The sequence below is a fragment of the Mesoplodon mirus genome (assembly GCF_964341445.2).
Source record: "Mesoplodon mirus genome assembly, chromosome: 5".
NCBI lineage: Eukaryota > Metazoa > Chordata > Mammalia > Artiodactyla > Ziphiidae > Mesoplodon > Mesoplodon mirus.
This window is the reverse complement of record NC_138980.1, coordinates 103642910-103669981: the sequence shown is the minus strand read 5'-3', so window position 1 is coordinate 103669981 and position 27072 is coordinate 103642910.

The window sequence follows — 27072 nt, the reverse complement described above, 5'->3', positions numbered from 1 at the left end:
CTGATTTGGGCAGGTTTATAAGTGCCAGATCTCTAGTTTAATGTGATAGAATAGACATTAAACTAGGAATCAGAAGATACTGGTTCCTGTCCTATCTCAAACACTAACTTGCAAGTTAAAGAATATTTAAGACCCTCAATTCCTGTATCATGTGAGGGGATTGAACTAGATCCTAATTCCTCTTTAACTACCAAATCTATGTCTCTATATTTTTGGGGGTATATTTAATGGAAAATGATTTTCTGAGCCAGAAATAAGGATGGGATGAGAAAGCCCTTTTAAGTGATACTAAATAGCTTTCTTATCTGAAGGCACTTGAGACTTCATGGGGCAGCTGGGAGTAGATTTCTTCAAAACAGCAAAGACTACCCTCCTGCTCTCTCACCCTCCAGTCCTGCTCTGGAGGTAACATCACGTTGTAAATCTAGGAGTGTGAAGTAATAGTGGAAAGAAAGGCTTTTCTTTTCTTTTTTTTTTTAATAAATTTATTTATTTTTGGCTGTGTTGCATCTTCATTGCTGCATGCAGGCTTTCTCTAGTTGCAGTGAGTGGGGTTACTCTTCATTGAGGTGCATGGGCTTCTCATGTCAGTGGCTTCTCTTTGTTGAAGAGCATAGACTCAAGGCATGCAGGCTTCAGTAGTTGTGGCTAGTGGGCCCAGTAGTTGTGGCCAGTGAGCTCTAGAGTGCAGGCTTAGTAGTTGTGGTGCATGGGCTTAGTTGCTCTGCGACATGTGGGATCTTCCTGGACCAGGGATCAAACCTGTGTTCCCCGTATTGGCAGGCGGATTCTTAACCACCTCACCACCAGGGAAGCTCAAGAAAGGCTTTTCTTGATTAACATATTTGAAAAGAGGTTTCCCAAATTAGACTGTAGATAGCTGAATTTTTGGTACATCTTTTAAGAACAAGTAATCTGTATATTCTTGTTTTAAATATATTATTTTATGCCTAGATTCTCATCAGTATTAAAGAAAAAAAAACTAAAGTTATTTTTATTTGCTTATCTTTATTCAAGGCATGTGTGGTGTATTTTTAAGGCTGAATTGTGTGATGATTATTAAAGTTAATTACTACTTACTATCAATAGACTTAAGAAATAATGTGCATTTGGGTCTTTTATATTTAAACAAAGATTTTTAAAAATTTATAAACACATAAAATGTAGTTTGGTAAGGCTTCATTTTATATACAACTTTCGATGTAAAACAATCAAATGGTCCAGCTGTAGAATGTGATATCACTTTTCATTATCATTGATAAGAAAAAGAACTAAAATTCAAGAGTAAGAGTGAGGAGAGAGAAAAAAATATTCATTTAGAAGTTTTCCTACCTCTTGATGAATCATAGTGCTCAAGGCAAAATCCATTTCCAGAATATATACGTCCAAAGAGGATGTATAAAACTTCAGAACCAAAAAGCCAGCTGCCAATGAAAGAACAATTTCAGTTAGGGGAAAAATATATAATTGGAATTCTCCGCCTCCCCCATATTTTTTAAAGAATTGAGAAAGAAGAATTAATGTTAAGAAAAGGGAGCTGTATTTTTTTGTTTTCTTAGAAAATAGGGATATCACAGTTTGATATTTATGGTAGCGAACTTAAGCTCACATATATGATTGATTACTTGTAACAATTCTGAAATCTCTGCATTATTTTCTAATGTTAGAGTTTAAAAATATGTTTAAATGTTTTCAAATTATATATTAGATAAAAAAGAATCAAAACAAGTTTTTAAATTTACTTTTTTGTCATTTTTAATGAGTACACAGATCGTTTGTTTACTCACTTTCATGATAATTATTAGTCTGCTGGAAATCCTCTGTTTTATATGCATTTTGTGGCAGAAAAGCTATTTTTACCTCTTGTTATTCTTATGAAAATAATTATACTCCACTAAGTAGGTGAGATTTTACTTTTATTTTTGCTGTTATTGAAATTCGATAGTGAAGTACAAGAATATTCATGAATGTATAAAAAGTACAAAAATACAATACTGAATATTAAAAATTATTAATACTAGACCCTACCACATATGAATATCTCACCTGGAAATTTAGAATTCGACTAGTCATATTTATTATATGCTTTATACAATAAATAAGTGCAAATTTTAAAATGTAACTTTAAGAATCAATATAATTAATTTTTATGTCTACCCATCCTCACGTCATGAAATGTGCTAAAACCTAATTATTCCAGATATAGTTCAGAGTTTATATCTATTTTCCATTTTAGCAGTGAAAATAACATACTTTGTATGATTTCTGTTTTTTAGTTTTGTTGATGTTTGTTTTACAACCCAGACTATGGTCTCTCTTGGTCAATCTGCCATGTCCACTTGAAAAAAAATGTGTGTCCTGCTGTTGTTGGGCAGATTGTACTATAAATTTCAATTTGGTCAACCTGGTTGACAGCTCAGGTCTTCTAAACCCTTACTGATTTTCTGTCTTTTTAAATTGATTACTGAGGGAGAAGTGAGAAATCTCCAAGTATATCTGTATGTTTTTCTATTTCTTCTTTTATTTTAGCAGTATTTGCTTCATGTATTTTGAAGTACTCTTGGTAGGTAATACATATTTAGGATTGTTATGTTTTCTTGATGAACTGACTAGCTTAAAATAATTTGATGTTTCTCTGTACCCTTGGCAATTTTCTTATTCTGAAATATAATTTTTTTCTGGTAATCCAGTCATGCCAGCTTTGACTAATGTTGCATGATGTATTTTTTCCCAGTCTTTTACATTTAACCTATCTATATGTTTATATTTAAAGTTGTTTTCCTATACAGATGACATAATTTGGTCTTTTTAAATTTTAATTTGACAGTCTACTTCAAATTGGAGTCTTTCGATCATTCCTATTTAATGTAATTATGTGGTTTGATATGAGTATTCTCTTTTGTTAGATATGTTCTCTGTGTCCCATGGAGTCTTTGTTCCATCTTTTTGCCTTTTTTTTCTACCTTCATTTGGATTGAGTATATTTCATTCCAACTTTTTTGTATTGGTCAATCAGTTACATCTTTCTTATTTTTTTTTTATTAATTGGCCTAGACTTAATGAAATATATCTTTAACTTATCATAGTCTACTTTTTAAAAATTTATTGAATCTAGTTGACTTAAATAATTATTTGTTTCAGATGTACAACATAGTGATTCAATATTTTTATATTTTATGCACCATACAAAATTATTATAAAATATTGACTATGCTGTACACTACATCCCTGTTACTTACTTATTTTATAACTGATAGTCTGTACCTCTTAATCCCCTTTGCCTATTTTGCTCCTCCCCCCACCACTTGCCCCTCTGGTAATCACTGGTTTGTTCTCTATATCTGCGAGTCTATTTCTGTTTTGTTATATTTGTTTATTGTTTCAGTTTTTATTTATTATACCACTCTGCACAAAGTTTATAAAACTTAAAACAGTGTGTTCCCAAAGCTTGCCTCCTACCTTTTGTGCTATTTTTAGAACACATTTTATCTTAATAGACCTTGTAAATCTCAAAATATATTGTTAGTGTTTTTGCTCACATAATCAGTTATCTTACAAAGTGATGTTAAATAAGACAAAAATGTCTCATATTTACCTCCATTTGAGGACAAGACACCTCCTGTCCTCTTCATTTCCTTTTGTCCTTTCAAGTTTCCATAAGATGGCAAACTTTTACTGTCATAAAACTTCGTACAGTATTTAGTGTACATCAAGTCTCCTGGCAATACATTCTCAGCTTTTGTTTTCTGAAAGAGTATTTATTTTTGCTTTATTTTTGAAATGTATTTCACTGGGTATAGAATTCAGGGTTTATTTTTTCCCCCAGTGTTTTGAGTTGTTTCTCAGAAGTGAGCTATAATTATTTTTGTTCCTCTTTATGTATTTTTTTCTGGCTACCTTCAAGTTTTTCTCTTTACTTTTAGTCAAAAACTTTTAAATTATGACCTGTGTTTTTGTTGTTATTATCCTGCTAGGGTTTCTCCATGCTACTGGCATCTATATTTTGTTGCCTGTTTTTTTTAATTTTTTATTTATTTAGGAATGTTCTCAACTGTTATCTCTCCAATATCTCTTCTGCCCCCCCTTTTCTCTCTCTTCTCATTCTAGAACTTCAATTATATGTAGTATAGGCCATTGGTTTAATTCCACAGCTTCTGGATGCTTTCATCTATTTTTTTTCTTTTTAAATCATTTTCCTCTTTATGCATGAGTTTGGATGATTTCTGCTGCCTGTTCAGTCTATCAAAAGAATTCTTTATTCCTAATTTTTTTTAATTTCTAACAATCCCATTTTATTCTTTCTTATAGACTACATCTCTCCACTAAAATTCCCTATCTGTTCATGTACATTAATCAACATTTTCCACTCAAATTTTTCATAATTTAAATATAGTTGGTTTCCATTTCCTGTCTAATAGCTATATCTCAGTCACTTCTAAGTCTGGTTCAGTTTATTGCTTTATGTCTTAAAAGTGGGCTATTTCTCCTTGTTTTTTACATGCCTTTTAAGTTTTGATTGAATGACAGCTGGCATGTGTAGAATAACAATAGAGACTGAGAAAAATTCTACTTTCCTCAAGGAGTGGTCATGCTGCTTTTTCTATTAGGCCTGAGTGTAGGTGGTTGATTCAATCTATTTAGGAGTTGAACTGTGTTTGGATTTTATTCGTATTTTTATCTTGGCAATGTATTCTTCATATTTCTCTAGGAGAGGGCTCTAGCTACCTTGTGCTTTAATGTAGGGCCCAGGAAGCTAGAGGATTGTTCTCAATGTTTTTACTCCTCCCTAAACTTTCTGCTGTCCTTCCTCACTTGTCTGCACAGGGGGGTCTCTATCCATGCTCTTTGTGCTCCCTCAACAGTGGACTGTTTCTGCTTGTTGCTTGTTCCTAGGCTTATGATAAAAGCAGGGGCAGATTTCTGTTGTCCTTGTCCACTTAAATCTTAGACAAACCTTGTGCTCCTGGGCATCAGGCTGAGGCTTTCTCAGAAACCTGCCCTTCATCCTTATGTCTTGGGTGGTAGGGGTTTTACTAACTCTTGTTTGAGGTTACAAATCTCTGCTTGCCATCAGTATAGGACCCTATGTCCAGGATGTTGTCCTGATTCTCTACCATGGGCAGAGAGTTTTGGCATCTACTCTACCCCCAGCATCAATGTGTTATTGCTTGTGTCTAGGATATGAGTAGTTTCTCTACACTTTCCCCAGAGGCATACTTTATTTTCCCGACTTCTCCTCCAGAAGAAGTCATCCTTACCTGAGTCCTTGAACAAGAGTATTTGTTGCCCCTTCCCCAAAAGCTTTTTTTTCCTGTTTTTATCACTTTTGTTAAGGGATTATTATTATGAACAGAATAAGAATTAGAAAACCTACCAGATATATATTACATATACATAAATAATAAAATACAAAATGATTGTGAAGGAAGAAGTAAAACTCTATCTGTAAATGAAATTGTTATGTATCTAGAAACTGCTACTAGAATTAGTAAGTAAATTGAGCAAGATTGCAGAATAGAATGTCAGTACGCAGAAATAAATTACATTTTTCTATAGTAGCAATGGAATATTGGACATTGAAATAGAAAACTACCTTTATCATAGCATCAGGACATTAATATATCCAATGGTAATATATCTAATAAAAATTATGCAAGACATCTACACTGAAAATGACAAAACCATGTAGAAAGAAATTAAAGATCTAAATAAATGGAAAAATATATAATTTTCATTGACTAAAAGACTCAGTGTTTTCTTGATGTGAATTATTTCTAAATTAAACTATAGATTTGAAAAAACTTATAAGTAATAATGAATAGGTTTTTAAAGAAATTGATAAGCTGGTTCTGAAATTTGTGTGGAAATTCAAAAGACTTAGAGGAGACCAAGCAATCTCTAATGCTACTGTGAACTGAATGTTTGTGTCCCTTGGCCCCAAATTCACATGTTGAAACCCTAGTCGCCAATGTGATGGTATTTGGAGGTGGGGCCTTTGGGAGGTAATTAGGGCTGGGCCCTCATGATGGGTTTAATGTTTTTATAAAAAGAGGAAGAGACTCAACATCTCTTTCCCTCTGCCATGTGGGGACACAGTGAGAAGGCAGCTGTCATAAACCAGGAAGAGATCTCTCACCAAGAACTTAACCATACTGGCACCCTGATCTCAGACTCTAAGCCTCCAGACTTGAGAGAAATAAATGTTTGTTGTTTTAATCACCCAGTAAATTGTATCCTATTATAGGAGCCCAAACTAAGATAAATAAGGACAAAGTTGGAGAATCTATATTATCTGATTTTGAGACATATAATAAACCTGTAGTAAACAGAACAATGTGTAATTCGTATAAGTCTAGGAGAATATATCAATAAATTATAGTAAAGAATTTTGACAAGCACAGTATTGTAACATGATTTTTGACAAGGTGCCAAGTTAAATCAATGGAAAAAGTCCTTTTAACAAATCACACTGGAACAACTAGGTATTCATAAAAATATAAAACAACAAAAAAACAACAAACAAAAAGTGTCAACAAAAATTGAAGATCATTCTTAGACCCAAACATAAAATTTAGGACAATAATACTTCCAGAAGAAAATATGAGAGAATCTTTTTGCAACTTGTAGTAAAGATTTGTAGACAGGACAAAAAATGCACTAATCATAAAAGAATAGATAAATTGGATTTCATCTGAACTAAATATTCTTCTCACTAAAGGAAATTATTAAAAAACAAATAGGCAAGAAGCCCCAAACTGGAACATATTTTTTCAGTACGTATATTTCACAAAGCAGTTACATTGTAATGCTCTATAAATCAAGATAAAAAGACAAATGGACCATTAAAAACGGGAGAAATTTTTGTATACTTTACAAAAGAAAATACAAAAATTGTCAATAAGTGACTTACAGTGTGCTCAATATTCTTACTCATCAAGATAATGCAAATTAAAATTGTAGTGAGATACAAGTTTATACCCAGTAGAGTAAATAAATTAAAAAATATTGACCATACCACAGGTTTTATTCATTGATGATACCAAATATTGGCAATACTTTGGAGCAACTGAGAATTCTCAAACATGGTTGATAGGAATATACAATGGAACAATCCATTTGTAAAACTGTTTCTTATAAAGTTTAACTGTGTAACTATTCTGTGACACCAAAGTTCCACTCCTAGGTAATTATGTAAGAGATATAAAAACATAAGTCCACAAATGACTTTTACAAGACTACTTATACAAGTCTTATCCATAAAATTTCAATATTTCTGAAGATAACAGAAATATTCACTAAAAGGAAAATGGATAAGCAAATTCTGTTATATTCATACAATGAAGTATTCAAAAATAAAGAGAAATGAGCTGTTAACACACTCAAGAAGCATGCATGACTCAAAAAGTATATGTTGCACAAAAAGTTATATACTCTATGATTTCATTTTTTCAAGTCCAAATATAAGCATAAGTAATCTAGTATTGAAAATCAGAAAGTGGTTGCTTCTAGTAAGTTTGGGGTTGAGTGGGGAAAGTCATGAGGGAACATTCTAAGGAAATGGAAATGTTCTATATGTTACTTTGAAAGGTTATTACATGGATACATATAATTGTCAAAATTCATCAAACTAAACACCTAAGTATTATATTATAATGTATGTAAATTTTATCTCAATTTTTAAAAAATTCTAAGGTGAAAAATGTATCTTTCTGATTTATTATATAAAATACAGATTAAAGTTTAATAATTATATTTCCATGTTTGTAAATAAAAAATATACATGAACATAGTCACAGAAAAACAGTGAAGGGATAAACCCAAAAGGAGGTGTCTGTGAATTTTATATTAACTTTTAGTTTATTTTATAATATAAAAGTATAATACTAATTTTGATTTACTCTGCTTTTTCTCCTTAATTTGTGAGAATTCTGAATACAAAAACTGAGGATGCCTTCCTTTAGGAAAAATTTGCATTTTCTGCTGCCTACATGACAATGAACCTACTCAATTAGCAGCAGATTAGCCTTTTTCTATAACTTGGCTTTGTAAAGAAGTCTTTAATTGAGTATCTTTGTTTCCTGGACTGACTTGCTTGGTAATAGAGTAGAAACAGAGAGGTTTTACTATGGACTATACACCAGTGAGAACAACCTAATGACTCTGTGGCCAATGATGGAAGTGTCCTGACCCTGTATTGTAAACTTTCTCTGAGCAAAGATAGTGGCCAGCAAAGAGTCTCTGCTCACAACCTCCTCATGGTCTAACTCCATTAAATCCTCACAGTGACAGAGTCTCACTACACAGTAAACAAATTAGAAGTCTCCCTCTAAATAGATTAGGGAGGTTGGTCTACTGAAAGAGTTCCAGAAGAGTTTTTAAAAAGTAGAACTTGATTCATGAGCTTTACATAATATTGTGAATTTTTTCCCAGTTGTAATGTGTGGCCAGTCTTAAAAGAAAATGGTGCACTCACTTTGGCTTCTTTTGATTAAAAGCAAGGGTCATATTCTTTGTCTCACATGTTCTGACAAAAAGGAAAAATTGTTATTGCACTGTCAGGTTCCATTTGCAATTTTTTCAAATATTCCCTTACCAAATTTACTGGCCTGAGTGCATACATTCCTATCTATCTATCTATCTATATATATATCTATCTATCTATCTATATTTTTTCGGTATGCAGGCCTCTCACTGTTGTGGCCTCACCCATTGCGGAGTACAGGCTCCGGACGCGCAGGCTCAGCGGCCATGGCTCATGGGCCTAGCTGCTCTGCGGCATGTGGGATCTTCCCGGACTGGGGCATAAACCCGTGTCCCCTGCATGGGCAGGCAGACTCTCAACCACTGTGCCACCAGGTAAACCCCCTATCAATATTTTTATTTAAAAAAATTGAACAAGCAATATATAAATAATTTTTCTCACGTGGAACATTAAAAAAAGACAGATACCCCCAACCTCTGTTTGACTATTATCCCATCTCTCTTCTCCTTAGGAGGGGCCACTGTTTTGAATTTAAAATGCAAGGCTCAGAATTAAAAGCCTACTGTTTATTCTCTTCCTTTATATTTACTATAATTTTCTTGAGTAATGTTTTAACTTGACATTTACTATAATTTCTTTGTAAGTTTCTTTAATAGAAATGATATTATACTGAATTTTTTGTTCTCAAAATTGTATCTTTACTAAAATTTTTCTTTGGCTCTCTCTCCTGGCTCACCAACTTACTCTACAATGGCAGCCATTCTGCTATACAATTTAGTCCTTCTTTTAGAGTTGTTCATTTCAATAATATTTCTAAATTTTCTATTATAAATAGTATTTCTAAATTCTCTCTTTTTCATAGACCAATATGCTTTTGCTCAGTATTTGTGTAAAGACTTTTATATATGTACAGGCCTGTCTTTACTAGTGATATATTCTTGGTCAGTATAACTTTTGTAGTGGACATGGTCCACTCAGCAGTTCATCTTCTTTTGACATTTTTTTTGTCATACTGTATATTGGCATACAAAAGAGGCATATTTAATTATCTGCTATAGAAAAAGGGGAAATAGGCTCTATTTTTTCAAAACCATAAATAGATTTAGTAAAAATAGATATTTTCATTCAAAATATTTTTGTCAGTTACCTATTATGGTTAGTCATTGTATTAGGCATGTATATAATAGTATAGTATTAAATGACATTCCTTCATGAAACCATTATTTATTCAACAAATATTTACTGAAAGCTACTATGTGCCAAAGCAAATCTACGTGCTAAGATTAGACCTTGAGGTTGAGCACAACATAAACAAGGCCACTATGAGTAATTATTCAATGAATGATTTTTTTTTATACTATGGACCTAGAGTCTGTCATGCAGAGTGAAGTAAGTCAGAAATAGAAAAACAAATAACATGTGTTAACGTATATATATGGAATCTAAAAAAAAAAACGATACTGATGAACCTAGTGGCAGGGCAGGAATAAAGGCGTAGACATAGAGAATGGGCTTGAGGACACGGGCGGAGCAGGGTGAAGCTGGGGTTAAGTGAGAGTAACATCGACATATATACACTACCAAATGTAAAATAGATATAGTGGGAAGCAGCCACCTAGCACAGGGAGATCAGCTCAGTGCTTTGTGACCACCTAGAGGGGTGGGATAGGGAGGGTGGGAGGGAGACGCAAGAAGAGGAGATATGGGGATATATGTATATGTATAGCTGATTCACTTTGTTATACAGCAGAAACTAACACACCATTGTAAAGCAATTATACTCCAATAAAGATGCATAAAAAAGAATACTATGATTAAACATTAAAACATGTAAAAATGAAAAAAAAAATAAAGTAATGGAAATAATGTATGTCAGGTGACTGAGTAGTACTGAGTGGCTGAATTAGATAGTGAAGTCTGAATAATGTAAAGGAGAGCCAACCAATCAAAGATTAGGGGAAATAACGATTCAGTCAGAGGAATATTTAGGGGAAGTCATTATGGGAAAAATGAGCTTAGGATGCTTAGAGAATAGGACTAAGTTGATTAATATAGGAATGTGTGATTAAGATAAAATGAGCAAATAGGAAATGTGAAATTATGCCTGAGAGGTAAGCAAGAGCTAGATCATGTATGTGTGGTAGATCACAGTAGTGAGTTTTTCTTTTTTTTTTTTTAAGTTCAATAGAAAGCCATTGTTGCTAAGTTCAGTAGAAAGCCATTTGCTGTGATACTCAGCAGAATGGTCTGATTTTATTTACATATTTCAAAGCTCACTGTCTGATATGTAAAAAATGGACTGTAGAACAGCAAAAAGAGGAAACAGAGAAAATCGGGGTATTCCTGGTGAGACATGATGATGGCTTGGAGGGTGGACATAGAAAAATGGATGAATATGTTTGGATATATTTTAAAGTTAGAGGTCAGAAGGACTACAGATAATTTGGATACGAGGGCAGTGAAGAAATAGAGGATTCAAAGATGAGATCACCATAACAAGGATGTGGAATCTGATTATTATAGGAAGAGCTATTTAAGCTGAGTGCTACAGGATAGTGAAGAGTTAGTTCCATTGTGGTAGAGAGAAGAAGCCTTTGAAGAGCCATGTCAAAAAAAGTTTTATCATTATTCTAGGAATAATGGTGAACAAATGACCTTTTTGACTAGAAGATGAGATAATCGTATTTTTTTCAGATCAGAATGATGGATCATCAGAATCTGGCTCCTAGCAATGTAAATTCAGACCTATTCTCAGACAGATGGAATTTAGCTTATTCCAAATTCGGATGAAGTAAAATGGGTTTTCAATTTCTTGAAATTCTGATAGTGTATAGGTTACTGAGGAAGGATTTTCTGCATGGATGAGAAGACTGCTAAAATCTCAGAAATCTGTCATGAACAAAAATTGAAAGTCTATCATTCTCCAGCCTTAACTACCTTGAAAATTTTGCCAGGTACATAGCAGAAGCTATTAGAGAAGCTACAATAAGTATAGGTACCTTTGAGGAAGCAAAATGAGATATGACTCTTCCAATCATCTGTACACAGATTATTTCCATGCACATGAACCACTGCAACTCACTTTATGAAGTACTAAAATCCTCAGATCTCTAATTGGAGGTTTGATATGTGAGGAAACAAGAAATAATATTAAAAGTGCTGCACTGTTTATTTTTTTACAAAGAGTTCCTTATAATTCTTAATTTTTGGTACTTTTATTGTTAAGATTTTGTAAGAATTTCCCACAGATGAAAGTGGAGATCTAGCCTGTCCATTAAGAAACTGCTTTTCCTGAAATGAAACAGCCATCTGTGTAGTGAACAGATCTGAAATTTTACACTATTTGACAGCACAGATGGTTCAATAACTACCACAACCACTGATACTCTTTTCAGTTTTCTCTTTCTGGGCATGCTTTGGCAAGTACAGTATTAGCAGGTACCTTGCAACTGAATCGCAGTGATGAGACGTGTTCAATGTAGTAGATGAGGAAAGTAGTTCCCTGCCCTTGGATCTGTGCTTAGCCTGCGAGGTGGCAGAGGCAGTGATATGAAAGACCTCCATTTTTGTCTTGGACTTTCCTGTTTAGAATTCCATGTTACCAAAAACAGGCTCTTCCTTCCTCTCTTAGCTTTCTTCTATCATAAGAGCTTGGCCCATCTTGCTATTTAGAAATATGTATAGACATGGATGAAACTTTGTATTCCTAACTCTGTGTTAAAACTTCAACTGAAAAACAGAAAACCTCGGGAATAGAGGGTTGTGACTTTACTTGCAAGATTACTCCCTGTCTCTGTTTCAATCTGTGCTATGAAAATTTTGCTACAGCTAAAAAGAACAAAAAGTTTTTTACTAATGTAGAATTTTGCAGAGCTGGATATTTATTTGGGGGGATTATCAAATTTTTTTCTTTTTGGTTTTAAAATATTTCAGGTTTTGCATTTTATGATTACATTTTCTGTTGCTTCTCTGCCAACCACTTTCCTAGAAATGAAAGAAAAATAGAGAAACTTGGCAAGCCAGGTAGATGATGAGGCAAGTTTCGGTTGCTAATACTATTATTCTGTTGTGTCAGACATCATGTGAAAGAATTTGTTCAACTGCTACAAGGAGATAAATTACCCTTTTAGGGTCTAATTTCTGCATTCTTTAATTGCTGATCTACACTCACATTTTAAATTTGAGCAAAATCTCCTTAATATCAGACTTCAAAGCTACATAATGTAATTATGGAATTGAATAATGGGGATCAAACAAATTCTACCATGTGGACTCAGAATCTAAGGGAATTTGTGCTGCTGATTCTCGGGTTGCTTTCTTCCTTATTACCTGCTGTTTCTGTTGTACTTGAACCGATGCCCCTCATATTGGACTTCTGTCTTCTCACGTGGATTAGGTGTTTACACATTGTAACTTTAGGGCTTCCCTGGTGGCGCAGTGGTTGAGAGTCTGCCTGCAGATGCAGGGGACACAGGTTTGTGCCCCGGTCCAGGAAAATCCCACATGCCGCGGAGCGGCTGGGCCCGTGAGCCATGGCCGCTGAGCCTGCGCGTCCGGAGCCTGTGCTCTGCAACGGGAGAGGCCACAACAGTGAGAGGCCTGCGTACCACAAAAAAAAAAAAAATTGTATCTTTAATACTGCTCATCTTCACCGTTAGTGATTTTATGTTATTCGTATTCTCAGTGTTCGTTGGATTTTGCCTTTCTGTTCAGACTCTCATTCCTTGTATTTCTCATCTGTCCTTTTCTGTCAACATGCAAAGGTCAAATTAGAGAAACAACTAGGACACAAAGGAAAACAGCAAAAGCAAGATTTGGAACTCACAAGAGGAGACAACGGACTGCTGAATATGTTGTTGTCTCTGAACACAAAGGTTTACTTTCTAGATGAATTTTATCCTTAGTTTAGCCAGGGCCAAAGAAGACCACAGAGCTTATGTCAAGTGAGTTTTTGTCTGAGCAATTGAGATTTAAAAAGAGAAATTTTCACAGATTTTCTGAATGTTAGTAATACTGCCCCAGATATGATCTTGGAAATACCATGAGATGATTGGCTATGCTTAACAATCTGGGCAGTGTATTGGTTTGGGTTTCCCCAGAGTGAGACCCTGAAACAGCAATTTGGTTGTAAGTCATTTATTGGGAGGACCTCTCAGGAGGGTGACAGCAAAGCTAATGAAGAGTGTCTTACTGAGCGGGAAGCTGATCATCTTCTCTGAAGTCTGTGACAGAATGTATGGAAAACACCTCAAAGTTGTCCCAGTGAGGGATGACTAACTTACACTCAGGACTTACCTCCCTCACAGCGTGAGAGCTATTTTGGAGGCATAACATTTTGTTATGTCTGGCCTGTTTCATGGGCAGGAATATTACTGAATCCAGAGAACAAGAGGTTGTCTCTGTGTGACATTTGGGGGTAAGTGAGGAGGTAGGAGCAGGGTACCAGTAACATTTGTTTCACAGCATATATGTAAAAACATTTTTATTATGCATTTAAGCCTTCCCCTCTCTCCCATGGAAAACAGAAACTTGGAATTTTTAAAAATTAGTAGACAAAATTAAACAATTTTTTTCAATATTTCTCATCCTAAAATCAATCTAGGTGGCTTATCAAGGCACTTTCTGTCTGTAATACTACTGCTTTGCACAGCCAAGTTCCAGTATCCTTTTTCCAGGGGAAAAAATCCTAGAAAGTTTACTCTTACAGTGTGATGCCCATTATGGAAAGTACTTTGAGATACACTTTTCACAATATACAAGCAGTGATCAGCACTTACTGACTAGACATAAAAGGCTGTTTAACATATTGTCAAAGGAAAGGGCATGGGCTATGCAGTCCACCATTATCATTTGTAACCCTAGAAGCAATATTTATATACTATTTGGGAGTACTTGTAAACAAATTGATATTCTATTTTTCCAAATTTGTATAGTCCTATTGCTATAGCCAAAAGATGGAAAGATTTGGACCTAACTAGGGAAAAATCATCTTTGTAGATGCAGTACACCAGCTAGGCTGCTTGATTCTTGTCACATCAAAACATATGTGACACTCTCCTTTCCTTTTCAACATCTGTTGTTATGGGCAGAAAGGAAGCATAGCCTTCCCAGCAGTTTCCTCTGGGTTATGGACAGTAGCCACGTTTGGTAAGAAAAAGCCCATCTCAGTCATTTGTGAGTCCTTGGTGAAATTTTAAAGAGCACAGGTTTTTCTGGTTTGACTCATCACTTCAGTATTTACAGAAATTGAGATGGGGTCATGTGTAAGTAGAACAAAACCACAGTTGTTTCTTCTGCCTTTGCTCTCAGAGTCATTTCTGGGAAAAAATCCAAACTTCTACCATCTGTGGTTCCTTAGCAATATGTAAAAAAACAAAAAACAAAAAAGGGTCTGATTATTAATTGAGCGAGAATGAGCTGTTCACCAGAGACGTGCATCCCGATAAACCCACGCTGGGCCACTTGGCTTCCTTCTTTTCTCACTGATGAAGAAGCAGCCTGAACTGTTCAAACACTTCAGGCGATACAATTACTCCTCCTCCAGAAATCACAGTGGTGGCTTGCAACTCACAATGCAGCACAGAATCTTACTACAGTAGAATTTGACATGATTATAAGGTGTTTTTTGTTTGTTTGTATTTTTGCATACAGGTAACTTAGGCCTGAGCATCTCAAGAGAAGAAAACATGAACATACATTACACTCTGCACTCAGACAGTTGCATTAAGAATGTTTTATAGTAATTGATCTCTAGCCATTAAAAAGGAAAAATTTGTGGATAAATAAAACATGACCCTTTCTTAGGAAACTACATCGGACCTAAACGGGCTGTTTTCTCCACTGTCCTCAGGAAACATAAATAATTCTTTGAATTCTTCTTTTTGAATTGAGATTTCAAATAATTCTTTTTTTTATGCTAACCCCTATTTTACACTTGTTCATGATGTATTTTTTCTTGTGATTATTCTGTTATAAGTTTGTATTTTCTCTTTAGTTTTCAAATTCTTCATAAGATTTTTTACCTTCTATACTTTTTATTTCTGTAAGAGAAAGTAAGAGAGATGACTGGTCATTAAAGACAACTTTATCATAGTGAAGGTTTTGAAATAGGAAATATAACCAAAATCTTGTAAATATTGTTTATCTTGTAAATAAAAAAATATATTATACATATATACATATACATATATACATATACATACACACACATATATACATATATGTAGTACATAATGTGATTCTATTAATTTTACATCTTATCATCTTGACCTATAATATGTTTTTTATGCTTTCCCATGTGTGATATATTCTTATAAATAGATTGCAAACTACCTTTTGGAAGGAATTCTTTTACATACTACAAAGCTACTCTTAGCTCTGTCCTCATCTTTCTGTGTCTTGCACTTGCCTGAAGCCCTTCATGTTCTTGTCTCAGCATCCTCTCCAGACAGGCCCTTTCCCTTACATACTCTACTGCTAGGACTTCTTGCAGAGCTCTGAATACACTTTATCCCCCCCTTTTTTTTCCTGCTGGGATTCTCACTATGTCCCAAATGCTCTTTCCACATCATTGTCTGGTTAAATTTACTAATTCTGTAAGTCTCGTCTTGAACACACTCTTCTTTGAGGTCCTCCCTGATTCTCTAAAATAAATTAAATTGACTTGCTACATACTCCCCAGCACCCCATTCCTCTCCTTTGTTTCTTGGTTTTCAATACTCATCATGCTGGTAATACCATATTTGTTTTTTTGTCTTTTCCCACTACACGGTAAGTATCATAGGGCAGGGATCATGTCTTTTTTATTTACTAATGAATCTTGAGTATCTAACAAAAATTCTCTGGCACATAGTAGGTGCTGAATAAAATTCATTGAATATTTATTGTATGACTTTAACTGACAATAGGAGGAGTTTCATCCTAGGAGAAGAAGACTGATGGACACTGCAAACAATACTCTCCCCTATCTGCAGTGCAGTGTAATACAAGCATGCACACACATATAGACAAATGGACCCATAAATACACATCTTCTTTCAAGGTCTAGTTGTGAGTTTTATTTGATCACTCTTCTGGCTATCCAGCAAAATGTGGAAGTGGGCTGAGTGAGTGTGGTGTTTCTTGGTAGAGAGGAAGCTAAAAATAATCTATTTTCATACAATTATGATTAAAGTACATGGTGTAAGTTATTTTCCAGATTCGGTAGAGCCCATCTGTCAGATGTAGTTTAAATTCAAATCATTTTAATATAAAATGTAATTTGAGTGTTTTGTAGAGATTTACACATTTGAAGATGCCTGTGTTTTGCATTCTTAAAAAATAGTTTCAGCATTTTCTAATGACCTATAAATTTTGAAGTTCCCATTTTTCTATCAGACATTTCTTTCAGACATTATAGAATTCTTTGAATGTTTAAGAGGTTAATCAAGTGACTGTGATTTTCTTTTTTTTCTAATTACTACTGTCATTAATTATTCAATATAATTATTGTTTAAAAATCTATTTTTGTCATACTGTCGAAGGAGAGCATGTAAAAGAAAGGGCTGGGGCTTCCCTGGTGGCGCTGTGGTTGAGAGTCTGCCTGCCGATGCAGGAGACACGGGTTCGTGCTCCGGTCCGGGAAGAACCCACATGCTGCGGAGCGGCTGGTCCCGTGAGCCATGGCCGCTGAGCCTGCGGGTCCGGAGCCTGTGCTCCGCAGCGGGAGAGGTCACAACAGTGAGAGGCCTGCATACCGCAAAAAAAAAAAAAAAAAAAAAAATAGGGGGCTGGTATAAAGGAATATGGGTGACTTTTATGCAGTTATAGGATTTGAAATCATGACAAATACATTAACTTATTGTATAAAAAGATATTACTCTGATTAATTTGATAAACATTATCAAAATATGTTGGGAAACTGTTTAAACAAGATTAATTGCTCTAGTATATAAACTGCTCCCAGAGAGTAAATTAGATGCTTCTACAACTACACTCACTCTTTAAGATTACATAGAATGCACTGGAGCAGTTATTTATCAATGGTCCTCTAGTTTTAAAAAATGACTTTTAAGCATTTTCTCTCAGTATGTTTCAAAATCAGAGCCCAATAACAACATGTTTATTTGTCTGTAAGTTTTCCTTAGACATTTAGTAATGGGCAAAACATCTTAAAGATTTTTAAAATGATAGCATACTAAATTTTTTATTTTTACTAATTTTTCTGGACAAATTGTTCCTACAATGCAAACTCATATTGCAACAATTTTCTTTCATCTTTTTGTCATGATGTCTATTAAAAGGATAGGTGATAGAGTATGTCAGTGTCCTAGTTCTGAGGACTGCTTCCCACCCATTGGGGAGCAAGCCTGTTATTCATTAGAACAATCAATCCCATGCACAAGTTAATTAATCTGTCTCCTTGTGTTTTAAGAGTGTTCATGTCCATAGGCAAAATGTGAACTTAATCTTTTAATTTGACTAATTTAAAGTAAAATAATTCTGGGCTTAGTTTAGGGAGTTATATAGCACTGCAAGGTTATTGAAAGATTCAGGAATGGAGTCTGGTCTCTTGGATTTAGTATGTTTAACTTCTTTTGCATTATGCTGGGTTTGGAATATTCATTCACTTTTTCACAAGTATTTGTTGAACATCTACAATGTGAAGGCCCTGGGAATACAATGGTAAACAGGTCATAAGATAGTTTGTGCTCTCACAGACATTAAATTCTAGTTGGAAATATGATATTAGATCTATTTTCCATTTTCTTTATTCTTTCTCTGTATTTAATACTGATTATATTTAAATGGTACATGCTCTTCATAAATAATTCAAACATTTCAGAAAAGTTTAAGCCATTATCTCTGGGTTAATTATTGTGATGAGCATCCACCAGATATGTCATGTATCTGTGAGCACACTTTCCATAAATACAATTATACTCTTTTGTTAATATTTTTCTCCTTAGGGATTAAATTTTAAAGACATTGCTTAAGATATACTTACTCTGCTACACTATCAAAATCTTGCTACACTATCATTTTCTAATAAATCTATATCATGACCCTCCAAAGTTCATTATAATCTGATAAACTTCAGGAGAAATGGGGAATATTAAAACTAGAATAACTCAGGGTATCTTCTCTGTGACAGGGTGGAGAAGCATCATATAGCAGACTCAGGTAAAGGGATCAGGCAGGTGACAGCAATGAAATGAAGAGAAGAGAGTTGAATAGGAATGAATTAGTTTCCTTGGGCTGCCATAATAAAAGACCACAGGCTGGATGGCTTGAACAACAAACGTTTATTTTCTCACAGTTCTGGAGGCTAGAAGTGCAAGATCAAGATGCTGGCAGAGTTTCCAGTAAGCCTTGTCTTTTTAGCTTGCAGATGACTTCCTTCTTGCTGTGTTCTTATATGGCCTCTCCCCTGTGTATGGAGGAGAGAACACTCCTGTGTCAGTGTCTCTTCCTCTTATGTGGACACTAGTCCCAGCAGATTAGGGCCCCACCCTTACAACCTCATTTAACTTTAATTATCTCCTTAAAGGGCTTCTTTCCAAGTATAGTGACATTGGGGGATTAGGGATTCAACATATGATTTGGAGGGTGGGGACACAGTTCAGTCTATTAACAATAAGTAAAAATGCCCTGCAAGCACATATCTTTCAACATCAGTGAAAGAAATTGTGGAGTCTTTGGTGAAGCCATGTCCAAACTAAGGAGCATAGGCACTGTTGATGGGAGAAATGCTAGCTCCTTCAGTTTTTAATGTAAAATCTGCTCTTTTAAAATTTGGCAAATAATTATAAATTGTTCCAAATCATTATGCAGGTCAAACAATACAGTCTGTGGATATCTGGCCCTTAGGCTGTCAAATTATTATCTCTACTAGAGTCAAAAAAGCATGCTTTTAACACTACATAGAGCTGGGTCCAAATGTTGGTCCAGCCATTTATTTACAATATAACATAGTAAATACCCCCACCCCACTCCTTGAGGATTCCTTAGTTTCCATATATTCAAAATGAACATAATAAAATACCTCTTTTTAATGGGTAATGAGATATTTAAATACTATGAATATATAAAAATTATTTGGACGTGGTGTTGCATTTCCCTCACCCTTAAGATGCCATGGGTTCTCTGAATTTTCTAATTGACTGAACAATGTAGGGGTTAACAAAGAGAATTGCCTACTTTCCCACTTTCTGAAACATTTTAAATTATCTGTGTAAATATATGAAAAGCAGTCATTCTCTCTTATTAAGTCTGTTGCTACTTGTTGTAGCCCTATACCTCTGTCCTTGCAAGCTAAGCAAGAAATAGCATCCCTTCTCCTGAGTTCTACAGCAGATTTGTTGTCTTGCTACTGAAGGGTTATAACAAGCCAGTATTTGCAGATGCAAAAGTTTTTGTCTTTATGGAAGTAACTCTTTTTCTCAAGCAAGGCCAGGTTGAAAAAAATAATCTGTAAAAGATTTTCCCCCTTAGGGCTTCCCTGGTTGTGCAGTGGTTGAGAGTCTGCCTGCTGATACAGGGGACACGGGTTCATGCCCCGGTCTGGGAGGATCCCACATGCCGCGGAGCGGCTGGGCCCGTGAGCCATGGCCGCTGAGCCTGCGCGTCCGGAGCCTGTGCTCCGCAACGGGAGAGGCCACAACAGTGAGAGGCCCGGGTATCGCAAAAAAAAGAAAAAAAAAAAAAGATTTTCCCCCTTAGAAGTACTTCCAATCTTCAGAGCTCAAGAAGGGGAAAGAAGCTTATCGGGAATCCAAGCACTACTTGGAGGCTCTGAATTCATGCTATACCTGAGCAGCTGAAAAGCTGCTCTTTGAGCATAGACCTTCAGTTTGATGAAGCCAATAACATTTGGCTGAAAGTGTCTGTAATGTGCTTTAATTCTCGAGTGAAACCTGACATGCACATATTTATAAATAAGAGTCTATATGGGCTTAACTGCTAGATCGCTGCAGATTTTCTAAGAGCTGACTTGGCTACTCCAAAACTCAAGACAAACTTATTACTTATGCTAAAACAGATCATTTGTAGATAGAGGCCAGTCTTCTTCCTTTCAAAAAATAATTCAATAAAACTCTACTATCATACTTAGTCTAAATTTGAATTTCTGTGCCAAAGGTACTCAGTTAACATAGTTGCTGAGGTCATGGTTATAGAGTTCCTTGTAGTAAAATTTAGTCAGTTTGTTATGAGAAAATAAATCGGAGACAGTTTATTTAAAAGCAGACAAAAATCGTGTGCACATATATTATCAGTAATGTTTTTCATTTGGTTCATGTAGTCTCTGTGCAATTGTTTCTTTTATGTTCAAAGTAGAATGAATTTGCATAAAGAAATGTGTTTTTATTTTTGAAAATACTGATGAGTGAAAACTTAGATTAAAGGAGGACTGTGGACCTTTCTGAACTGGTGAAGACTCTGATTGAAAAATCTAGTTTTAACACAGTGCTATAATGCTGGCAAATATTTAGTATCATTCATAATATATAACACACTGCGTGCATAAAATAAATGAGTTCACTTACAAGTTTTGTTATGCAGTTGTTAATGTAGTAAACTGTGTTTTTACTTTATGGGTAAATGAAACTTTTCCTGAATATGCAAATAGTTCTTGATGTTTAACCCTTCCTATTTTAGAGTTCAACTTGTCAAAATGGAAATATAAATTTCAAATAATTATAGCATTCATTTATTCTGCTGTTATTGGGGGGCCAGAAGACAGTTTTTTATTTTCAAAGTTTCTTAGAAATTGAACATTAGCTTGTAGTAGGTACTGTAGTGTGCTATCCAGAGCCCCTCCCACTTCCAGAACTGAGATGCTTATTCATCCATCTTCCACAAACATTAACACCTAAAGGCTCACAGCTGAGACCCTCTCTAGTAATTGACCCTTATCTAGAGAGAGCTCTCTCTCCTAAGGTTTCGCCTCATCCAGAGGATCATGCCATCCCAGCCTCAAGCTCTCTGTGCAATGGGCAAAATCCTCTGATGGAATACATTTCAGTTCACATTCTCTCTCTACTCAATTTTGCATTCCTCACCCCATCATAAGTGTTATTCTAATAGCATTTCCAGTAAATTCTTGGAATACAAATCATGTCAGAATCTCTTCCTGGGGAAACCTAGCTGAGACACTACTGTATTCACTCATCTAGCAAAACAAAAACCACTGGCAGGTGAAGTCAAATATATTGTTCCTTGGTATTTAAGAAATAAACAGTAACCTGGCTATTTTGATATTCCTTTTGAGGTTAATTATATAAAAGAATGATGGTATAATTTTTTTAACATCTTTATTGGAGTATAATTGCTTTACAATGTTGTGTTAGTTTCTGCTGTATAACAAAGTGAATCAGATATATATATATATATATATATATATATATATATATATATCCCCATATCTCCTCCCTCTTGCATCTCCCTCCTTCCCTCCCTATCCCACCCCTCTAGGTAGTCACAAAGCACCGAGCTAATCTTCCTGTGCTATGCTGCTCCTTCCCACTATCTATCTATTTTACATTTGGTAGTATATATATGTCCATGCCACTCTCTCACTTCGTCCCAGCTTACCCTTCCCCCTCCCTGTGTCCTCAAGTCCATTCTCTACATCTGCGTCTTTATTCCTGTACTGTCCCTAGGTAAAGAATGATGGTATACTTTAAAAGGACTTAACGAAATGTTTATTTTTTTTCTTAAAGTATGTATCTTGAATTTATTTTTTATTATGTAAATTATTTGGAATTGGCAATAAGAAACAAAGAACAAATACATTTTGAAAAGATGACCTTTCTTCATGACTATCTTCTGCTACATTCCCACTCCCACTCCCCATATAAGTGATTTACATAGTATAATGAGTCCACTTTACTCTGGCACTATTATTTCTGACCTGCATGGTCTATTTACCTATGTTACCAGGTTTAAACTAGCAGGCAACTTTAGGAACTGGGAATCATTTTTTTCATTATGTTGGCATTGACATAACATTGGAGGAATCCTGTGTCCATTATTTTCAATACACATAAAATATCTGTAGACAACCTAAAAATCAATTGAATTAAGTGGTTTTAGACAACGTGAAGTAGATGAAGATTATTCTCCATGCTACATACAGCTAAAATTCCTGGATATTTCTGTAAACTGTAAGATTATTCTGTGAAATGGAAGAGGAGGTGAACCCATTAGGAACTTTGGCACACAATGAATGACATGGCAGTAAGTTCCTTTTTTTGTTTGTTTGTTTGTTTGTTTTGCCCCATATATTCTAGACTGAGTTCTGGAATGGCCAACAACCCAGAAACACCAACAGATGCAGACAAAAAATGTCTAAAGTAAAGTTTGCGCTCTCTAGCCAAAGGACCAGAAGGAACAGCCTAACTAGTCAGAAAAGTTTTAGACAGTATCTGGTGTGCTGTAGCCAAACTCCACAGAAAAATCTTCAGCCCTAACTCACACCGTTGGCAACAGGGACCGAGTGGGGACCTAAATGTCTACCCTAGCCTGGCTGTGGGAGATGCCCTTTCTGTCCTGTAGATCCCCCCCACCCTACCTCCTGCTCCACCACCAGGTGGAGTCACAGAAGTCTGAGGGGAGAGCTGAGACTCTCCCCCTGCACTGGCCCCTGTCAGTGGAGACCGTGTGTGGAGCCTCAACTTTCACCCCATTCAACAATCTGGTGAATCTCAAGGACATTACGTGGCGTTAAAAACACATTTCAAAAGGTTATATAACATATGATTCCATTTATATAACATACTAAAAGTGACACAATTATAGAGATGAAGAATAGTTTAGTGGTTACCAAGGGTTAGGGATTGTGCAGGGAGGAGGTTGGTGTGACAGTAAAGCGTTTGCACAAAGATATCTCTATGGTGATGGAATAGTTCTTTATTTTGATTGTGATGTTGATTAATCTATGCACGTGATAAAATGGAATAGAACTATATACACATATTGTACTAATGTCATTTTCCTAGTTTTGAAATTATACTACATAATTATATAAGATGTAGTCATTGGGGGAAAGTGGAGCATACATGCGACTTCTTGACACAATTTTTATATTTATTTCAAAATAAAAGTTTCAAAAATTTCCAAACAATTGAATTGAGTGAAAGAATTAAGGAGTAATATTAATAGAGCTGATAAAGATTTTAGTCTAAAAAAATAAAGTCTAAGGGAACAGTAGGGCATGTGAAGCCTGTTTTGTTGTTATCAGTTGAAGGAGACCAGTAGTTATCTTTCTCTTCATTTAAGGATTTAGATAAGGAAAAGCAGTTCAAGTTACATTCAACAAGGTTTGGGCAAACAATTGGGAGACATTCTGAGCTAAAACGTGATAATAGACTTGAAAAGACAGTCAGTATTAAAAGATTGTAATTCTTATACCTGGAGGTCTTATAAAATTGAAAGTTCAAGGACACTTTGGAGACAGGAGCTAGCATAACAGTGTAATAGATAAACCATAATAGGTTATTTGTACTTCAATGATATGAACGTTTAAAATTATTCAATCCACAGGCAAATTCTTTTCAGAGGTTTGGCTAGTAAATTGACCCATACTTGTTTTCCACTACTTTTTTCTCTCTGCTCATTTTTCTACGTTCCCATGGAATGGCTTCTCAAGTACAATTTTTCTGTCCTTTACTCACACCATAATATTTTTAAATGAAAAAGAAACCCCCAAAATAGTAAGAGTCATTCATCTTAACACTTTATGTCTGAAGTATTGCTTGGACTTAGGACATCCATAAATACAATCTCTTTTTTTATTGCATTAACTATTAAAATCATAGCAGTAGTGAAGTAAAAAAGCTCATTCATTTGCCCCTCAGTTAATGTGATCATCAATATGCTATTAGAAACTTGTACTGCTTCATTGTTAAAACTACTAGTCTGCCACAGATGTGGCAGCCAAAGATTATTTTTAATATTTGAGAAGCTCATAAAGATGACCATAGAATCCAATAGGAAAAACAGTGCCAAAGAACATGAGCAATTCACAGAGGATGAACCACAAGTGAATTCTCTAAACATGCAAAAGGTAAAATCTCATTAGTAACAAAGTAAATGAAAGTTTAAACACAAATTTGACAACAACTTCCCACTTCTTATATAGGCAAAGAAAGAGTCAGAGGGCCTTTTGTTTTAGCTGAGGCAGCATCTATGATTGTGCTGAGTTCTGGGAAGAGAGACTTAAAGATCCAGAGTCAGAGCTCTTCTGTGAGTTCAGGATTGGTGACCCACTCACCTTCCCCATCCCGGACAACTTCTTGGTGAGATTCAGAGTTAAGAATTCTTTCACAGTGGTTATGGAGGCTCTAATCAAGGTCAGTGTCAGGGAAAGATAATAAGGTTTTGAAATGAAGTTACCATTAAAAATAAGAAGGGAAACACAGAACTAATATTCTAGTCCTAGTCCTGAGTTAGGAGGGAAGGAATGAGACAGGATAGTGTTTTGAGGCCTATGTTTCAGCCAGTAGTGAAACTGGTCTTGATCCAATCCATCTACTCCCAGCATCTTTGTTTTCTACTAGAAACACTGTGCCTGCTGCTGCCACTCAAGCAGAGCTTATCTTATGAGAAGAATTTCATTTAAGAACATGGGCCTCATCTACTTCCATCCACATCTCTTCATCAGCCATCTTAGGTGGCACTGGATCTTATTCTTAGATTGCCACTTTTGGGAGAGTTGACCACAACGTACAAATGGCTGAAGGAGAAATCTAAGAGTTTTGACCTGAAGTTTTGTGTAATGGTTTGCCAGAGAACTTTCCTAAACAAACCCTAGGAAGTGAACCATCTTACCCTAAAAATTGTTACTGAAGAGGCAAACGTTCAACTAAGCATTCAGTATAAGCTACTGAAGCATGTAGTTTATACTAAACACTGTGCTTCAGACATTAGATATAGTGAGAAGCTCTCTACAGTTGTAGATTTAGCAATAAACTCTTCATGAGACTGAACCAAACAAAATTGGATGCCTTTTCTCCCTGAACCAAGTGAGCCCAGGGGAGTCTTTAAACTTAAGCAAGGGTTAAACCTGGAGTCCTTAAATAACCAAAACAATCTTGAAAAAGAACAAAACTGGAAACTTCACACTTCCTGATTTCAAAACATATTATAAACCTATAGCAATTAAAACAGTGTGGTACTGACATAAAGACAGACATATAGACCAGTGGAATAGAGTCCAGAAATAAACCTTCATGCATATTGTCAAATGATCTCTCAAGAGTGCCAAGACAACACAATGAGGAAAGAACTGTCTCCTTAACAAATGCTGTTGGGAAAATTGGATATCCACATTCAAAAAGAATGAGTTTGGACCCTTATACATGGTACAAAAAAACTAACTCAAAATGGATTAAAGACCTAAATATATGATCTAAAACTTTAAAACTCTTAGAAGAAGCATGGGAAAAGCTTTATGATACTGGATTTGACAATGATTTCTTGGATATGACTTTGAAAACAGAAAACAAAATAGACAAAATTGGATTACATAAAAACTTTAAAACCTCTGTACATCAAACAGTCAACAGAGCGGAAAGGGCAATGTATTGAATGGGAGGAAATATTTGCAAGGCACATATCTGATAAGAGGTTAACGTGCAGAATATATAAAGAATTCCTATAATTCAACAACAAAAAACAACCTGATTAAAAACTGGGAAAAGGACTTGGATAGATGTTTCTCCAAAGAAGATTTACAAATGGCCAATAAGCATATGAAAGAGAGCTCAACATTACTAATGACTAGAGAAATATAAATCAAAATCACAATGAGAAATCACCACGTACCCATTAAGATGGCATTTATCAAAGAAACAAAAATTAACAAGTGTTGGTGAGGACATGGAGGAATTGGAACCCTTGTGCACTGTCAGGGGTGGGGTGGAAGGGAATGTAAAACATTGCAGCCTCTATGGAAAACAGTAAGGCAACTCCTCAAAAAATTAAAAAAAAAATTACCATATGATTTGGCAATTCTACTTGTAGGTATATATCCAAAAGAATTGGAAGCAGGATCTCAAAGAGATATGTACACACCACAGCATTATTCTCAATAGCCAAAGACTGGAAGCAACCTATTGTCTACTGACAGATGAATGGGTTAAAAAATGTGATGTGTATATACACACAAACACACATATATATATAATGGAATATTAGCCTTTAAAAAAGAAGAAAATCCCATCACTTACTACAACACGGATGATCGTCCTAAGTGAAGTAAGGACAAATACTTTATGATCCCAACTATACTGAGTTATCTACAGTAGTCAAACTCATAAAACCAGGAAGTAGAATGTTGTTGCCAGGGGCTGGAGAGAAGTGGGGAGTGGGGAATTGTTGCTCAATGGGAATAGAATTTCAATTTGGGAAGATGAGAAAGTTCTACAGGTCTCTTGCACAACGATGTGAATATAGTTGACGTTACTGAACTGTACACTTAAAAATAGTTAAGATGGTAAATTTCATGTTACATGTTTTTGTTATCACGGTTGAAAAAATATCTTGACTAAGTGTATGGGCAAGAGTAGATATAGGGCTTCCCTGGTGGCGCAGTGGTTGGGAGTCCGCCT